This window comes from Achroia grisella, unplaced genomic scaffold (assembly GCF_030625045.1).
Source record: "Achroia grisella isolate CSIRO2021 unplaced genomic scaffold, CSIRO_AGI_Agris_v1 utg1320, whole genome shotgun sequence".
In the NCBI taxonomy this organism is placed as follows: Eukaryota; Metazoa; Arthropoda; class Insecta; order Lepidoptera; family Pyralidae; genus Achroia; species Achroia grisella.
This window is the reverse complement of record NW_026712621.1, coordinates 269409-282921: the sequence shown is the minus strand read 5'-3', so window position 1 is coordinate 282921 and position 13513 is coordinate 269409. Positions and strand designations below refer to the sequence as shown.

At 30.4% G+C, this 13513-nt stretch overlaps 1 protein-coding gene across 1 annotated transcript in view; it reads left to right on the top strand.

Annotated features, from left to right (window-relative positions):
- LOC131855195 (phosphatidylinositol 4-kinase beta) overlaps window positions 1–13513 on the top strand; it is a 56222-nt gene that overhangs the window by 15624 nt on the left and 27085 nt on the right. The window lies entirely within an intron of this gene.

Here is a 13513-nt window from a genome sequence, read left to right as displayed (position 1 = left end):
ACTAAGTAATTTCCTAAAAAGCTAGTTAATTTCTTCGCTATTAAAAAATATGTATGCAAAAGAGTAGTTATTTTTAAAATGAAGCCTTACCGTACTTGCCATTTTGAAATTACTCGATAAAGTTGGTGTCACCCCACGTCTTTTATAATTACCGTCGCGTCATGCCAGCTGGTTTTTACATTCTATTGTGTGCGGAGGAAGTAATCTAATTGCCTTCATTGTGACGATAGGAAACAGACGTTTTTGGTGCTTAGGAAACGACATTGTTTCAGAGAGGGCTCATAAAGATGTCGTAGCCGACGAGAATATTGTTACAGCCGTGATTTCTTTTTATGTAATTGAAAACGTGCTCATTAATAAGTGTTTTAACACAGATTTCCCTTTAATTAGCTACAATTATAATATGATTTTATCTTTAGTTTGACCATGGATGTACGTTATACCATGTCTGTGGTAGGTAGATGCTTCTGATTTATCGTAATTACAAAAGCATATCTAGTTACTTTTGTACGTATGTTCTTGATATTTGAAATACGAATATACGAAATGGGCGTAATATGATGTCATAATTCGTGTTAGTTATTGCTGATTACAAGAACACACTATTACACTTTTTATTACCTATTAGGTCACAAAGCGTGATAGTTGATATGTCCCTAACGGCTCTTGTCATCCGTAATTTTATTTGTTTTACAGTTTGGTCATTTGATACTTTCCACGTATGGGTGTTGCCCTTCTGCCAAACGAGTCGCTACGTCGCCAGCTCGTTAGTAGATTTCTACTATTCTCGTACTTAATGAAATCGAAGCTTATGATAGCAGTGATATATCTGTTGACCGGTTGGACCTGTTAAAAATCTTGATTATGTCAAATAGCGCCTTTCAGACTAACGTTACTAGTCTATAAAATTTGTGTCTAGTACAGTGTTGCCATAACATATTATTGTTCAAAGATGTCGTTTCAATAATAAGTTTTTGTCATTGATTATGCTTTTAGTACATATTTCTTATCGGTACACATGACAGACAATAATTTCTGCGCATGAATACACTCCGTATTCATGCGCAGAAATTATTCAACTTTGTAATGCTATTATTTCCTCGCCATGCATTTGTCAATACTCATTATGTTCTCTGAACAGCTTCTTACAACTTTATGAAGAGATGATTTTAAAAAAATAACCAACCCATTTTTTATCAATTGTTTTCAATTGAATATAGTAGATGTTTTGTTCACAAACTTTCAATATGGTCAAAAAGATACCCCGAGGTCCATCACTTATTTGCGAAGGTTCTTACTACTGATTGAAGCCTAATTAGATAATTTTAAAATAAACCTGGTATGTTTTCATCTGTCGGCCATATGTATTCAACTTTATCATCACACGAAATCAATTCGGCAGATGTTCTGCGAAACGATGCGTACGCAGGTTCACCAATCGGAGATTGAATTCGTACGCAGCTGTTCACACGGCCCCTATGGAGTAGTATGGAGCCTATGGCATCTGCGAATGCTAGTCCCTGTAACAGCTTTAATGAGAATAGAGCATTATCCAATATTTACTTTTTTCTCTGTTTTGCTCTCGTCAAATTTCTATAACATCCTTATGGATATGGTTGCATAGGAATATTTTTAAATGTTCATATTTTTTTTATAGTAAATTTGATTAATAACAATCTTGGCGTTTTTGTTTATTAAAAATAAAACATTTCCTAGATAATTCTAGAAAATGATTAGTAAATTGTTGTTTATCATGTAACACTACATTCATTATAACATTATATGATCTAAACTTCTGCGAATAGTTCGTGGGAGTGAAACGTTCAAGTTTCTTATAAACCTGTTCTGGCATATGGAGAACAGTTGAGGTCATCCGGTGCACTGCTGTGGCGGCTTGTTTGGGATATACAGTTTTTCAACCAGCTTCCAAAATAGTAGATTCTAATTCTAAATGAGACTTATCTCTCACATTAGCAGTCTAATGGGGCATAACTCTGTTGCTAATGAATACCAATAATTACGACTATGAATGTTTTAATAAATCTCAGATAGCATACATTCTAATCAAAGAATTTATAGATAATTTCGGAGGAGGCTTTAATTTTTCTCAATGTAAAGATTTGTCTTGACTTTTTTTTCGGTCAATTTCGATACATTATAATACCGCTGTGTAATACGTGGAATTGTAAAATACAAACACTAAGAAATAGGGTTCCGCAGTGTAAAATAATATAGAAGATTTAGGTGTGCAAGTTCTAAATATGAAATTGTTATCCTCTACAGACGATAAACAAGAGCCTGTATCAAATTTTACATAGATCTTAAATGGACTACGTATACGTATATTCTCGAAAGATAATATCATACGTATAGACACAGATAATATAATATTACATACAGATACCCCATCCCATACAAGAAAATGGTTCCTTCCTAACTCGGGCTATTCTTCGGGCTATTTTATTTCGCCGCCGTAGGCGCTAGATGTCGCTATATCTGAAGCAGTTCGGATTACTAGTGGGTGATTAGTAATAAAGCATGAAAATAGATGGCAGAGAATTCGGTCTACATGACATCTGTTTTGCAAAGATACGTACATAATAGATATATAACTGTATCGAACTCCTGATTGGGTACAATCGAAAATTCAATGTAGGTATAATATTGTTCGCTGACAGTCTACAGACACGGCTAATGTACCTATGTATCTATGTACTATGTTACAGTTACTTTTTTACATGCCTACTTTTTTTCTCCCGACGAAGATATGTCGTAACGCGTCTGCACTAAAATCGGGCTATCGGTTAAGGAGCAATAGCTCCTTAACGAATAGCCCGATTTTAATACGGTTTTTTTTATTTAAATTGTTATGTGATAGTGATAGATTTTAGCTATAATCAATTGATGTGCATATGGGTACCTCATATAATTTTCAGTGTATAATTATTTCTCAATATGTAGTTAATTATGGTAAACTGGCAATTTGTAAAACTGAAAATAATATCTGCAAACCATCAATCTGTTATATGTAGGTTCTTTCAGGGATACTACATCGGTGCTAATGACATGTAGGTACTTATTTTGATGTTATACCTATTTGTAGAACCTTCGATATCTACAAACTACGCCTTTACTGCTAGTTTTTTGGTATTTATGTAAGTTGTTATTCAGTTGAAATTAAGCTGCGAAATTACAGGATATTTGGGCATAACATCTATGTTCTCCGGAATGATAACGTATGCGGGATATAGCGGGCACGACATGATGACGTAATGCTGTTTAATAATATATGTGTATGTATGTACGTCGGATAGCGTCGTGGTTGGATGGATCGTCAGCTTATTTACCATTTCAGTTCATAATAGTAGGTAGTAACTTTTGACAATATGGATGAAGGAGGGTAACGGTGATGATGATGAGATCAATAATGACTGTTGACGATAGTGACGGTGGTATTTATTTATGACCACCATAAAATTCATCATTGGCAGTATTCTCAACATTATCATCATTGTTCATCATGATGATTGAGATCAAATTAATTAATTGATTAAAAAAGTAGCAAGTATTAGGTAGGTACTAAGTCCTTATATGACTTAAATACAAGGTTCTGGGATGCTGTGATATACTACAGTCTCTAGATTTTGTTTCTTATTAGTATTCCACAACCAAAGTCTATAGACAGAGAAATATAGATTTACACAAAGTTTTTTGATGTAAATGGGAATTATTATACACATTGCATTAAAAAATATATATGATTACCATCTAATACAAAATCATTATGTAGTAAATAATTCCTGACATTTTAAATTGAATGAGGTGAAAACTAACATTGCATGAACACAACACTTGAAGATCATAAAATTTTTATTTCAGGTAATAAAACACTTTTAAATAATTTATTAATCACAGAATAAACAATTGTTAATAATTTACAATAATATTTCTTTCACTGCTTGTCTGTTATACCACTAAAACTTCAAACACTTCTGTTATTTTTATATTATATTCCAAATAAATCAATATCAAGACATAATATTTCATCAAAATCATTTCATAATTAATTCCTGGTACACAAAATATTCCTGGATTTGTTGATGAAGCAATATAATAATAATCATGAGCTTAAATCATAAACTTATTTGCAGTCGGTTACACATAATATAATTACTTGGAATTTCTTCTCATCACTAGTCCGTTGCTTTCTTACTTATTTAATTATATTATTAATTGCATTGTGATTAATAATTTACAGATTTTTCTTCTGCTTTTTTCTCTTATTTTTACTTGCATTATTATTTTATACAGTAAAATGTTCATATATATATATATATATATATATTTCTTATTCTTTTGAACTCCTGTTCTTTACAGTAAAAATGTTATTTATCTTCTGAATGACTAGGAGATTTAAAATATCATCTCTTATTTATTTAAACTTTGTTCAGTATTAAGTTGTTGATGACAGGAAAATCTGAAAACAATATCATATACCATGTTACATTTTCATGAACTTACATGAATGAATTTACATGAAAGTAACTAAACTGTAACCTTATTAGCACAATAAACATATTATTCATACATCATATTCATTCAGTTCTAATAAAATATAAAAATAATACTACTGTTTAGTACTTTATTTTGATTAATAATTTTCAGTATTTTCTCAATCAATCAAAAATTATAAAATCAGTGTTAGTTTTTTGAAGTTACATTCATAACAATAATAAAAACATAATAATACCACATTAAAGCGGTCACCAAGTACCTATGTTTATTATATTTTAATATGAAAGATACACACGCATACATATGCAAGTTTTTAACAACTTATAGTTATACCTGGTATGAGATAATCCTCAAAGACACGATAGTTTACTCAATATTTGTAGTAGTCCTTAGACACATTTAAATTATTGAGTTTGACAAAAAATAAGAAGTTCAATGAACTCTGAACAGGAACAATTCAAAAGTTGAAGTACCTACTTAACTTAAATGATGAAAAAAGAAAAAAAATCCAATGCTAGTGAAAATATGTTTTAAGCATTTGACTTAAAGTCGTTTATCCTATTCTTTTATTCCTATATTTTATATTTTTAACATTTCATTTATGTTGCCAGTACTCGTTGTCATTTCGATATAATAAAAAAATATGGACCAACCTACGATTTTAAATCGATATTTTTATTTGTGATGAAATCTAATAATATAAATTATGAATAACCTACCCTCGAATGGAGATATTAAAAAACTAATTATCATGAATAGTAGGTACTAGGATCAGTAATATATCATAGTATTATGAATGATTATCGTTTCAAAACCTTGTACAATTTAGTAAGGTTGAAAATATCCTTCTACAAAAGCAAAATTCGAGTATTTGTAAAGTTTCTTATGAGTATTTTTAAAAATTCGAGGACACTCATATTTAGCTACCAATGTCAGTAATTTAGATACCATATAACACTTGTTTATTGAGGTTTCATAAAGGTATAGCTGACCTTCTATACTCTATACCACATTCAATTCTCATTCATTAAATTACAATAAGTAGGTATTTATTTTTTTTAATAGAAGAACTATGTCACTAATGTCATTAATTGCTATAATTACCAGGGTGACCGCGTGGAGGTTGATATAATAGAGTACACTTGTATCAGATCAATCTAATTAATATTTCCCTCTTCAAGTTTCGAAGTTATGAGCGAACAGATAAATATATAGTACTTGCATACCTGTCAAAATCTCTCTATTTTGCCGTCGTCGAGTAAAAATTATGCATTGCAATTCGTTCCAAATAACAGTATAATACAAAATGATGAAATTTTACTGTTTGCAAAGACTAATTAAAAGCACCATCGAATAATGCGTTGTAATATCTTGTTATCGATTATTCGAAAAAATCGATAAATCTATGCATTTATTTTTAATATGGCAACACTTTCTAAATAAGTATTACTGGAATAATATGGTTTTCTTGTTTAGCTGTTTTATATTTACTTAAACTTTTTTTATGTTTAATTTATCATAATAATATAGTAAGTACTTATTATTTGAAAATATAAAATAAACATTTAAAATACGGTGATACAAATGAAGACAGCGCCATCTATGAAAGTATTTTGGAAACAATAAGCCCCAATTAGCAATGATTAAATTGTAAACAAATACAGGGCAACAACAAAATGAGTAAATATATGAAAATTACTTTTCAAAACGCATTATTTCATTTTAACATCTATATATGACTTTTTAAAAATAGATTAAACCTTTTTAAAAACATAGTTTTGGGTTTTAAACGATTACAAAACAATGTTGAATTCCATTCGATACCAATGACGCCATCTAAATCCGTTTTTCGAACTAAAAATGGCTACTATGCCATTGATCCCCACTGGTATAGATAAAATCGTATTAAACCAGTGTTAAAGAAGCCATAAACATAATAGAATCAGGGTGGGTACAGTAATAGCTTGACCGTTGAATAGGATCAACTATTTATTGGATTAGTGGAGGCGCCCGTATGTCCACTTAACTGAATTGTGTCTATGGTATGACCCGTACGATCATTTATTATCTATTTTATTATTTTATTACGTGGTCAGTACCAAATGACTTTATACAGCGCCAATTAACATCTGTACATGGGGTCACTAGCGTCATTGCTCTGGAATGTCGAATATTTTATTTGTGTTCTAAAAAATAAGATTTCCGTATTGTAGTTTTGGTGTATAATATACTCAATGAAATGGTAAAGAATTGTATATCTTACTAATATTATAGATAATGTATATGATAGATGGGTGGTTGTGTATTACTATTTCAGGGAACGGGTTCTGATGAATTTTTACAGCAATGTAGCTTATGTAATAGAATAATACATAGGGTATAATTAAAAAAATATATATGTAAATGTGACGAAATATAACGATAAAATGAGATAAAAAGATATATTTTACACGTAATGTTAATTTATCAAGGATAATTTAACTATGTAATATTAAGTTCTTATATCTATATAGGTATATCAAAAAAAATTTGCTTATCGTCAAGAAAAAATTGCCTTCTCAACATCATTGTTTGGACAAGTAGTACATAATTAAAAGAAACAAAATTCGACTCAGGTGACGATACCCGGCATTTCTAGTAAATTATTGTTTGAAGATTAATTATAATAACAAATTATATTTGATATACATCGATGATGTACATTCCTTTAGTAAACGGTATTTGCATACTGAATGTTCGTAGACTAATTTTACATCGATTTTGATTTTTTTTTAATTGCAAGAGCAATATTGGTATTATTCTTTTCTTGGTAAGTTGATTATTTATGTGTAATAAACTCGTAACAAAGTATATTGTAATTTTTATAATTCTGTCATATCTGTATAAAATAGAAGCTTGTCCCGATGTTTGGAATTAATAATTCATAGTATGATTCATATATAGTGGATATGATTATTCATCTTAAATCTTAGTTTATCTTTGGAAATTACAAAGAAATATTGGACATCGCCCAGTGAATATGCTATGGTCTAGATTCGCAAAATTCAAAGTGCGCTGAGGCCCCGCAAGGTCTTGTATACGCTCGGTAACGAAACTTTGATTTAATTAATTACTTTTATATGTACTTATTTCAACAATATTACGGCACCATTACAGGAAATAGAAATCGAACTAAAAATAAATATGTTTTAATTCCCATTTCATTGTTTTTTTTTCATGTTATAATAAAACACATGTTTAAAATTTTTGACAATATAGTAGTGTAGCTTCAAAGAAATAATTAATTTATTTTAGTATCTACAATGGAATCAAATGTTTCTCAATTCTTCTTCAACGCAACCATATTTTTTTTAATTTAAAATGAAAATTTTAAAAATTAATGATACAGGTCATACTTTGGTTTTCTTCGCCATAAAATCAAATGAATGTAACAATCAACAGCCCGTACTTGATGATTTAATTTTACTTTTGTTTAATTTAAATATGAGTATAGGTATCAATACTTTCTTGCGTATTACAGTTGGTTTAAAAAAACTGTTTATACCCAGTAGCTGCAATAAAGGTAATAGTAGTAATACGCGAATTAATATTCGATTTACTAAACCTAATGAAATCACATTGTTATTTTCAGTAAGTTGCATAACGTATATTGCAGTCCTTATGATATTACGTTTGACCTCAGAGAATTCCAACACTTGTTGCTTAATGTATTTTAATTGGTGCTTAGAACCAATGTATGTCGCATACTTAATTACAAATATAAAGGATTATGGGGAAGACGATTGTTAGTAATTTGGACTAATAACATTATTGCCAGTAATGTGCAATGTTAGGTTGACAGTCGGCCAGTTTCCCCTAGAATCAGTTGTGATAAATTGATGGTGAATTTGCCACCATGGGCTAGTTACTTCACCACTGGCTGCCAACGTAATTTAGTGATTTTCTTGCTAGCTAAAGATTTTTTTCTAAGATAAATTGTTTTGAACCGTTTACGTCTTGCATACTGTCAATTGCTGTAACGGTATTGATTTAAAAATAAAGAGAAGTTTCCATAAAATTAATATATCTATGTTTATAAATGATATCTTTACATAGTACATATAAAATGCAGACTATTCCGCTGTCTGTTCGTTTACCTAGATCTTTTAAACAACGCAACGGGTAATAATGCAGTTTTTTAATAGATACAGTAAGTGATTAAAGAGGTATGTTTATATGTAAACCCGTGCTAAGGCGGGGCGAGGTAGCTAGTAAGAGTATAAAAAGGCTAATTTAAATGTAGAACTTTGCTACTATTTGCCAAAAAGATTTCTCAAATATGTCATTTATTTTAAACTCCGATTAACATTTGCGAACATTAAATTACAATAAATTTTGCTAGAGCACGTTTCATCAAACTGGTCTTATCAATCCGGATCAAAATGTGTTAATAATTTCATGCCTCCACCTTTTCGTAACATACTTGTTACATTCATCGAATCTGTTTTCGTAATATGTTTGTTTTGTACTTTTATTATCCAATTAGTTTCTTTACTATATACAACTTTTAATATTGCAGTGGCAGGTTAGTAATTAATATAATCAGTTCAAAATAGCTATTCTCTACAATAATAGAGTTACTATTGTAAGCATTTTATTAATTAAGTTTACAGTCATATAACTATGAGTTCTTGTCAATTTATATTTTATCACTAGCTACCCGTCCCGGCTTCGCACGGGTTTACATGTATTATACATATAAATCTTCCCCTGGAATCACTCTATTTCTTAAAGACTGCATTAAAATGCGTTGCCTAAATTGAAATATCTAAGCTCAGAGACAGCGGAAACGACTTTATGTTATACTATGTAAATATACCCATAGCAGGAAGCGTATATATATAAATCTTATAAATAAAATTGAAATTATAAGAAGTGTTTATACTGTTCGTGCATCTTACTACATTCCTAATAGCAGATAATCTTCAAGTAGTTCAATTAGATACGACGGGGTCAGGCGAATTTTAATAACTGTCATTATGCAAGTTATCAGCACTTACAGAATGCGGTCAAATATATATATATTTTTTGGTAAAATCTTAGTTAATTGCAGTCAAGCATTGCTCAATATGGTTCTATATATAGACGGACAGAGAATGTATCTTTTTTTTCATAGCAATGACATATTAGTTACATAATTAGTTGATCTTGTTAAATGTCATCAGCCATTGAAAATATATTATAATAATTCAGCTTTACCTTTTTATAGAATGAATAGTTCGGTTTTATACCTGTTTCTCCTAATATAGGAAACCGTTTTAATGTATCTTTTTATATTAATTTTCAGTAAAAAGGTATAAGAAAAATTTAAAGCCACCTTTTTCATCGTGCTCCAACATATAGCGTCCTCTTATTAGTTAAATAAATATAGAGACATGTAAATATGTCTAAAGAATTCCTCTAATATTTTACTAGAAGAGAATTAGAAATTTTAATGCAATTGTTTTATTTCGTGTGAAGATGTTCTATAAGTGCTTCATAGAACATCTTCACTATGAATGTGTGCGAACTCATTAAAAGACAAGGTCACTACATAGAGGCGTTCACTTTCGCTACTACAGTATGAATGATGTGGTAAAAATGTGTACTCACCATTTAAAGAATGTATACACAGCCATGGTTATATTTGAAATAGAATAACCGACATCAAAAAAGAAAATTTGCCAATTCTTTAATAATTTTTTCACCACAACGCTTAAATTAAATATATTGAAATTGTAAGTATTAGTTGAGGAAATGTTGTTCTAAAAATCCACAGTGCTGAGTTGTATACACTGTAGAGATGTAGTTTAATCAAATACAACAGAATATTCTCCATTTCGTTGATAGATGCTGTTTGAAATGTACAGAATTTTTTATTGCTTTCACCGGTGGTCATCGCAACAATACAAAGCCGGTATGGTGCCAACGCGAATCAATTCATCATTGTTTGGCTGCTGACGTCAATTTTAACGTCGTGAAATGTATCCAGAGGCCTTCACGATTACCTCTCGACTTGAGTAACAATCACCTGTTGCTTTGTATACTTGTGTATATAATATCTTCGTAGATTCATCTACTATACGAATGGATCTCACTTTCTTTTGATTATCCGTGTCGGCTCGTTCTCGTCTTAGATTGCTTTTGTTATTTATTTTTTGATTCTAATAAATTTGTTTTTATATCCATTTCCAACTATTTGCCAGAGTGGAATAGTTATTTTGAATTAAATATTATAAAAGTTGATTGGTAAGTTTTATCTCGACCTAAGTTTACATTTAGTGTTTGAGAAAATATTTCTGTAGAAATAAGTGTATTTAGTGTATTATACCATTGTACAGAAATTTGGATAAAAAAATTTGTTGTGTATTTGTCTATACAATATTTATATTTAGCAAATTCTTTTTTTATTGCAGGTGTAATTATACGCAGAAACGTTTTGTTTCAAAAACAGTAAAGAGACTCAGTGTTATAGTTATATTATATATGCGGATATTATGTGAGCGGTTGCAAATAAATATAGTAGGAATAGGTTTGTAGTCATAACTAAAACTAAACGAGATTCTAATTGAAATCAATATGGCGCCAGTTGTGGTTAATTGATATGTCCATTGTTTTATAAACCATCGCCTGTGTTCATTCACATTCTTAATGAATTTGTTTTTGCGTCTAAGATATTTTTGTTAAAGTATCTGAATATACTTTGAACACATCATGTTTCTAATATTAATATAATATTGATAATACAACTTCATGACAGTTATATCAAATAGAGTAGTCAGAGGCATTGGCAAATGTGAACACTTGTCCACATTTCTGTGGATATATTTGAATCCAACGTGGCCACGAGCGGGAATAACATCGTCACTCGAATCAATTTGGTTTGTTATTTTAATTGTTGTTATGTTATCGTTGCTAGTTTAGAACTATTAGAACCTCGGTTCAGAATGTTAAATATTTCTTACCTTTATTGCGTGCGAGGTCGTTTAATAGGTGTTTATGTAGTTCATAGATTATTATGGTTCGTTTGACCTATATTTTTTTGCCAAAGCAGAGTGATCTTTTTCATAACTAAATCGACCTTCACGTATCACCATCAATTCGTGTCTACACAATACTGGTTAATGAAAGCTCGTTTCACTTTGATATTAACTCTGTTATATCTACGTTTCCTGTGCGCTCAATGTGTGAATTTGTAAATGATGGGTATAAAAAACGAGTTATAAAACGCAATGCTGTGATGAAATGGAATAGTCAATTACTGTTTCATTCCTTTTTTTATTACTCGGGGGGTATTTTTTACTCTAAAGAAATATTTTAGATAGCTTCAGGTTTTATTTAAGCTTTTGTGTATTATCTGCTATTTCTCAAAGCTGTTCAATCTTGTTAGTAATCTGTGTAAATATTGCTTTTAATTAAGTAACCCATCATTCAGAATTAAATTTATTTATTTATACACGTATTAATTTGATAACGGTTCAATAATATTTTTTCTAAATATTTTATTTATTCCTAGTAAACTATGTAATTTAATAAATAACAATATTAGAAAGTTGTATTTTATAAACTTGTTTTTCGCAGACTATTAACTCTATTCAACAATATACAGTAGTGATAGTAAATAGTGTTTAAACAGACTCCGATAAATGCGTTCACTCTTTCGTTGCGCCAGTACCGTTAGTTCATCATCGACACATCTGTTAAGCGGGACGCAACATATGCACTATTCTCGATAACGTTCCGAAAATAAACAATGTTAATTCGTTCACCACTCACAATATGTATGGAATGCTCTTTGACTGCTCACTATACGTATATCTAGGGTTGACTAACTTAAAGATAATAATATATTTAAATTTTGATTTAAGCGGTATAGTTTCCGATACAATTAGGATATTGTGTTTCTAGACTAGATAGACTATATATATATCAAAGTGACAACACAATTATTAAATAAATTCAAATCTTGTATTCATGTTACAGTACAAAATTCGGTAGTAGTGAGAAATTTGCTCATGAAAGGTAAAAATTTGTACGAGCATGAAGTTGACCTCCTACCTATAATCTCGTACCCGTTGAGGAAATTTGTATGAATGACAACCCTGTTACACGCACATCCACTCATATACTTTCTTGGATGAATGAATAGACGGTTGTGTTAGGTGCGCTTCTGGCAGTGGTGTTGTGTTGGGTGGATCTTTGTAATTGATAGTTTAAGTGGTGATAAAACTATTCGGGGTCGTCGGCCGCTTTCTCCAAGATGCTGGAATGTGTAAACGTTATGTCATGGTACCTATCTGCTTGCTGTCTATCGTAAACGTGGTACAAATACGAGGTCATTAATAAACATGACTGCAACTGTGTGAGGGGATTGCATTACCATTATCATATTTGCATTTTGCAGTTTTAAATACCCGATAGGAACTAGTGTTGATCTAATTACATTATTCCTAACCTATAACGGGTATTGCAAGACTACACATAAATAAAAAATGCATTAGTCGTAAGAGTATTTAATATGATAAATTCGAAAGTGAATTTGTTTGTATGTATGCTTTCACTCCTTAATGGAATAATCAACAGTCATAAAATTTGTCATATACGAATCATTTAGAGTGGAAAAAGACAGGCTACTTTTTGTTTTGGTAAATTATGGTTATACGCCGAAATCGTGAACAAAATACTACTAAGATTTAAATTATCAGAATGAACAGTTCTATGAAGTACACATACACACACTCATATGTAGTAGGAATATTATTCCTGTTAATAACTAATACCTGCACGTTGCACTTCAATAAGGAACGGCTTTTGAAATCATCCAATGAATTCAAATCGTTTATAATATGGCTTGTAGGTTCTTTGATATTATTCGCACGAATTCATATCGTCATAAAATAGCAACTTTGCTATGTTGGTAAATACATAAAAATTTTGCACGTTTCTCTTATTTCTTTATAATGCTCCTACCATATGTATT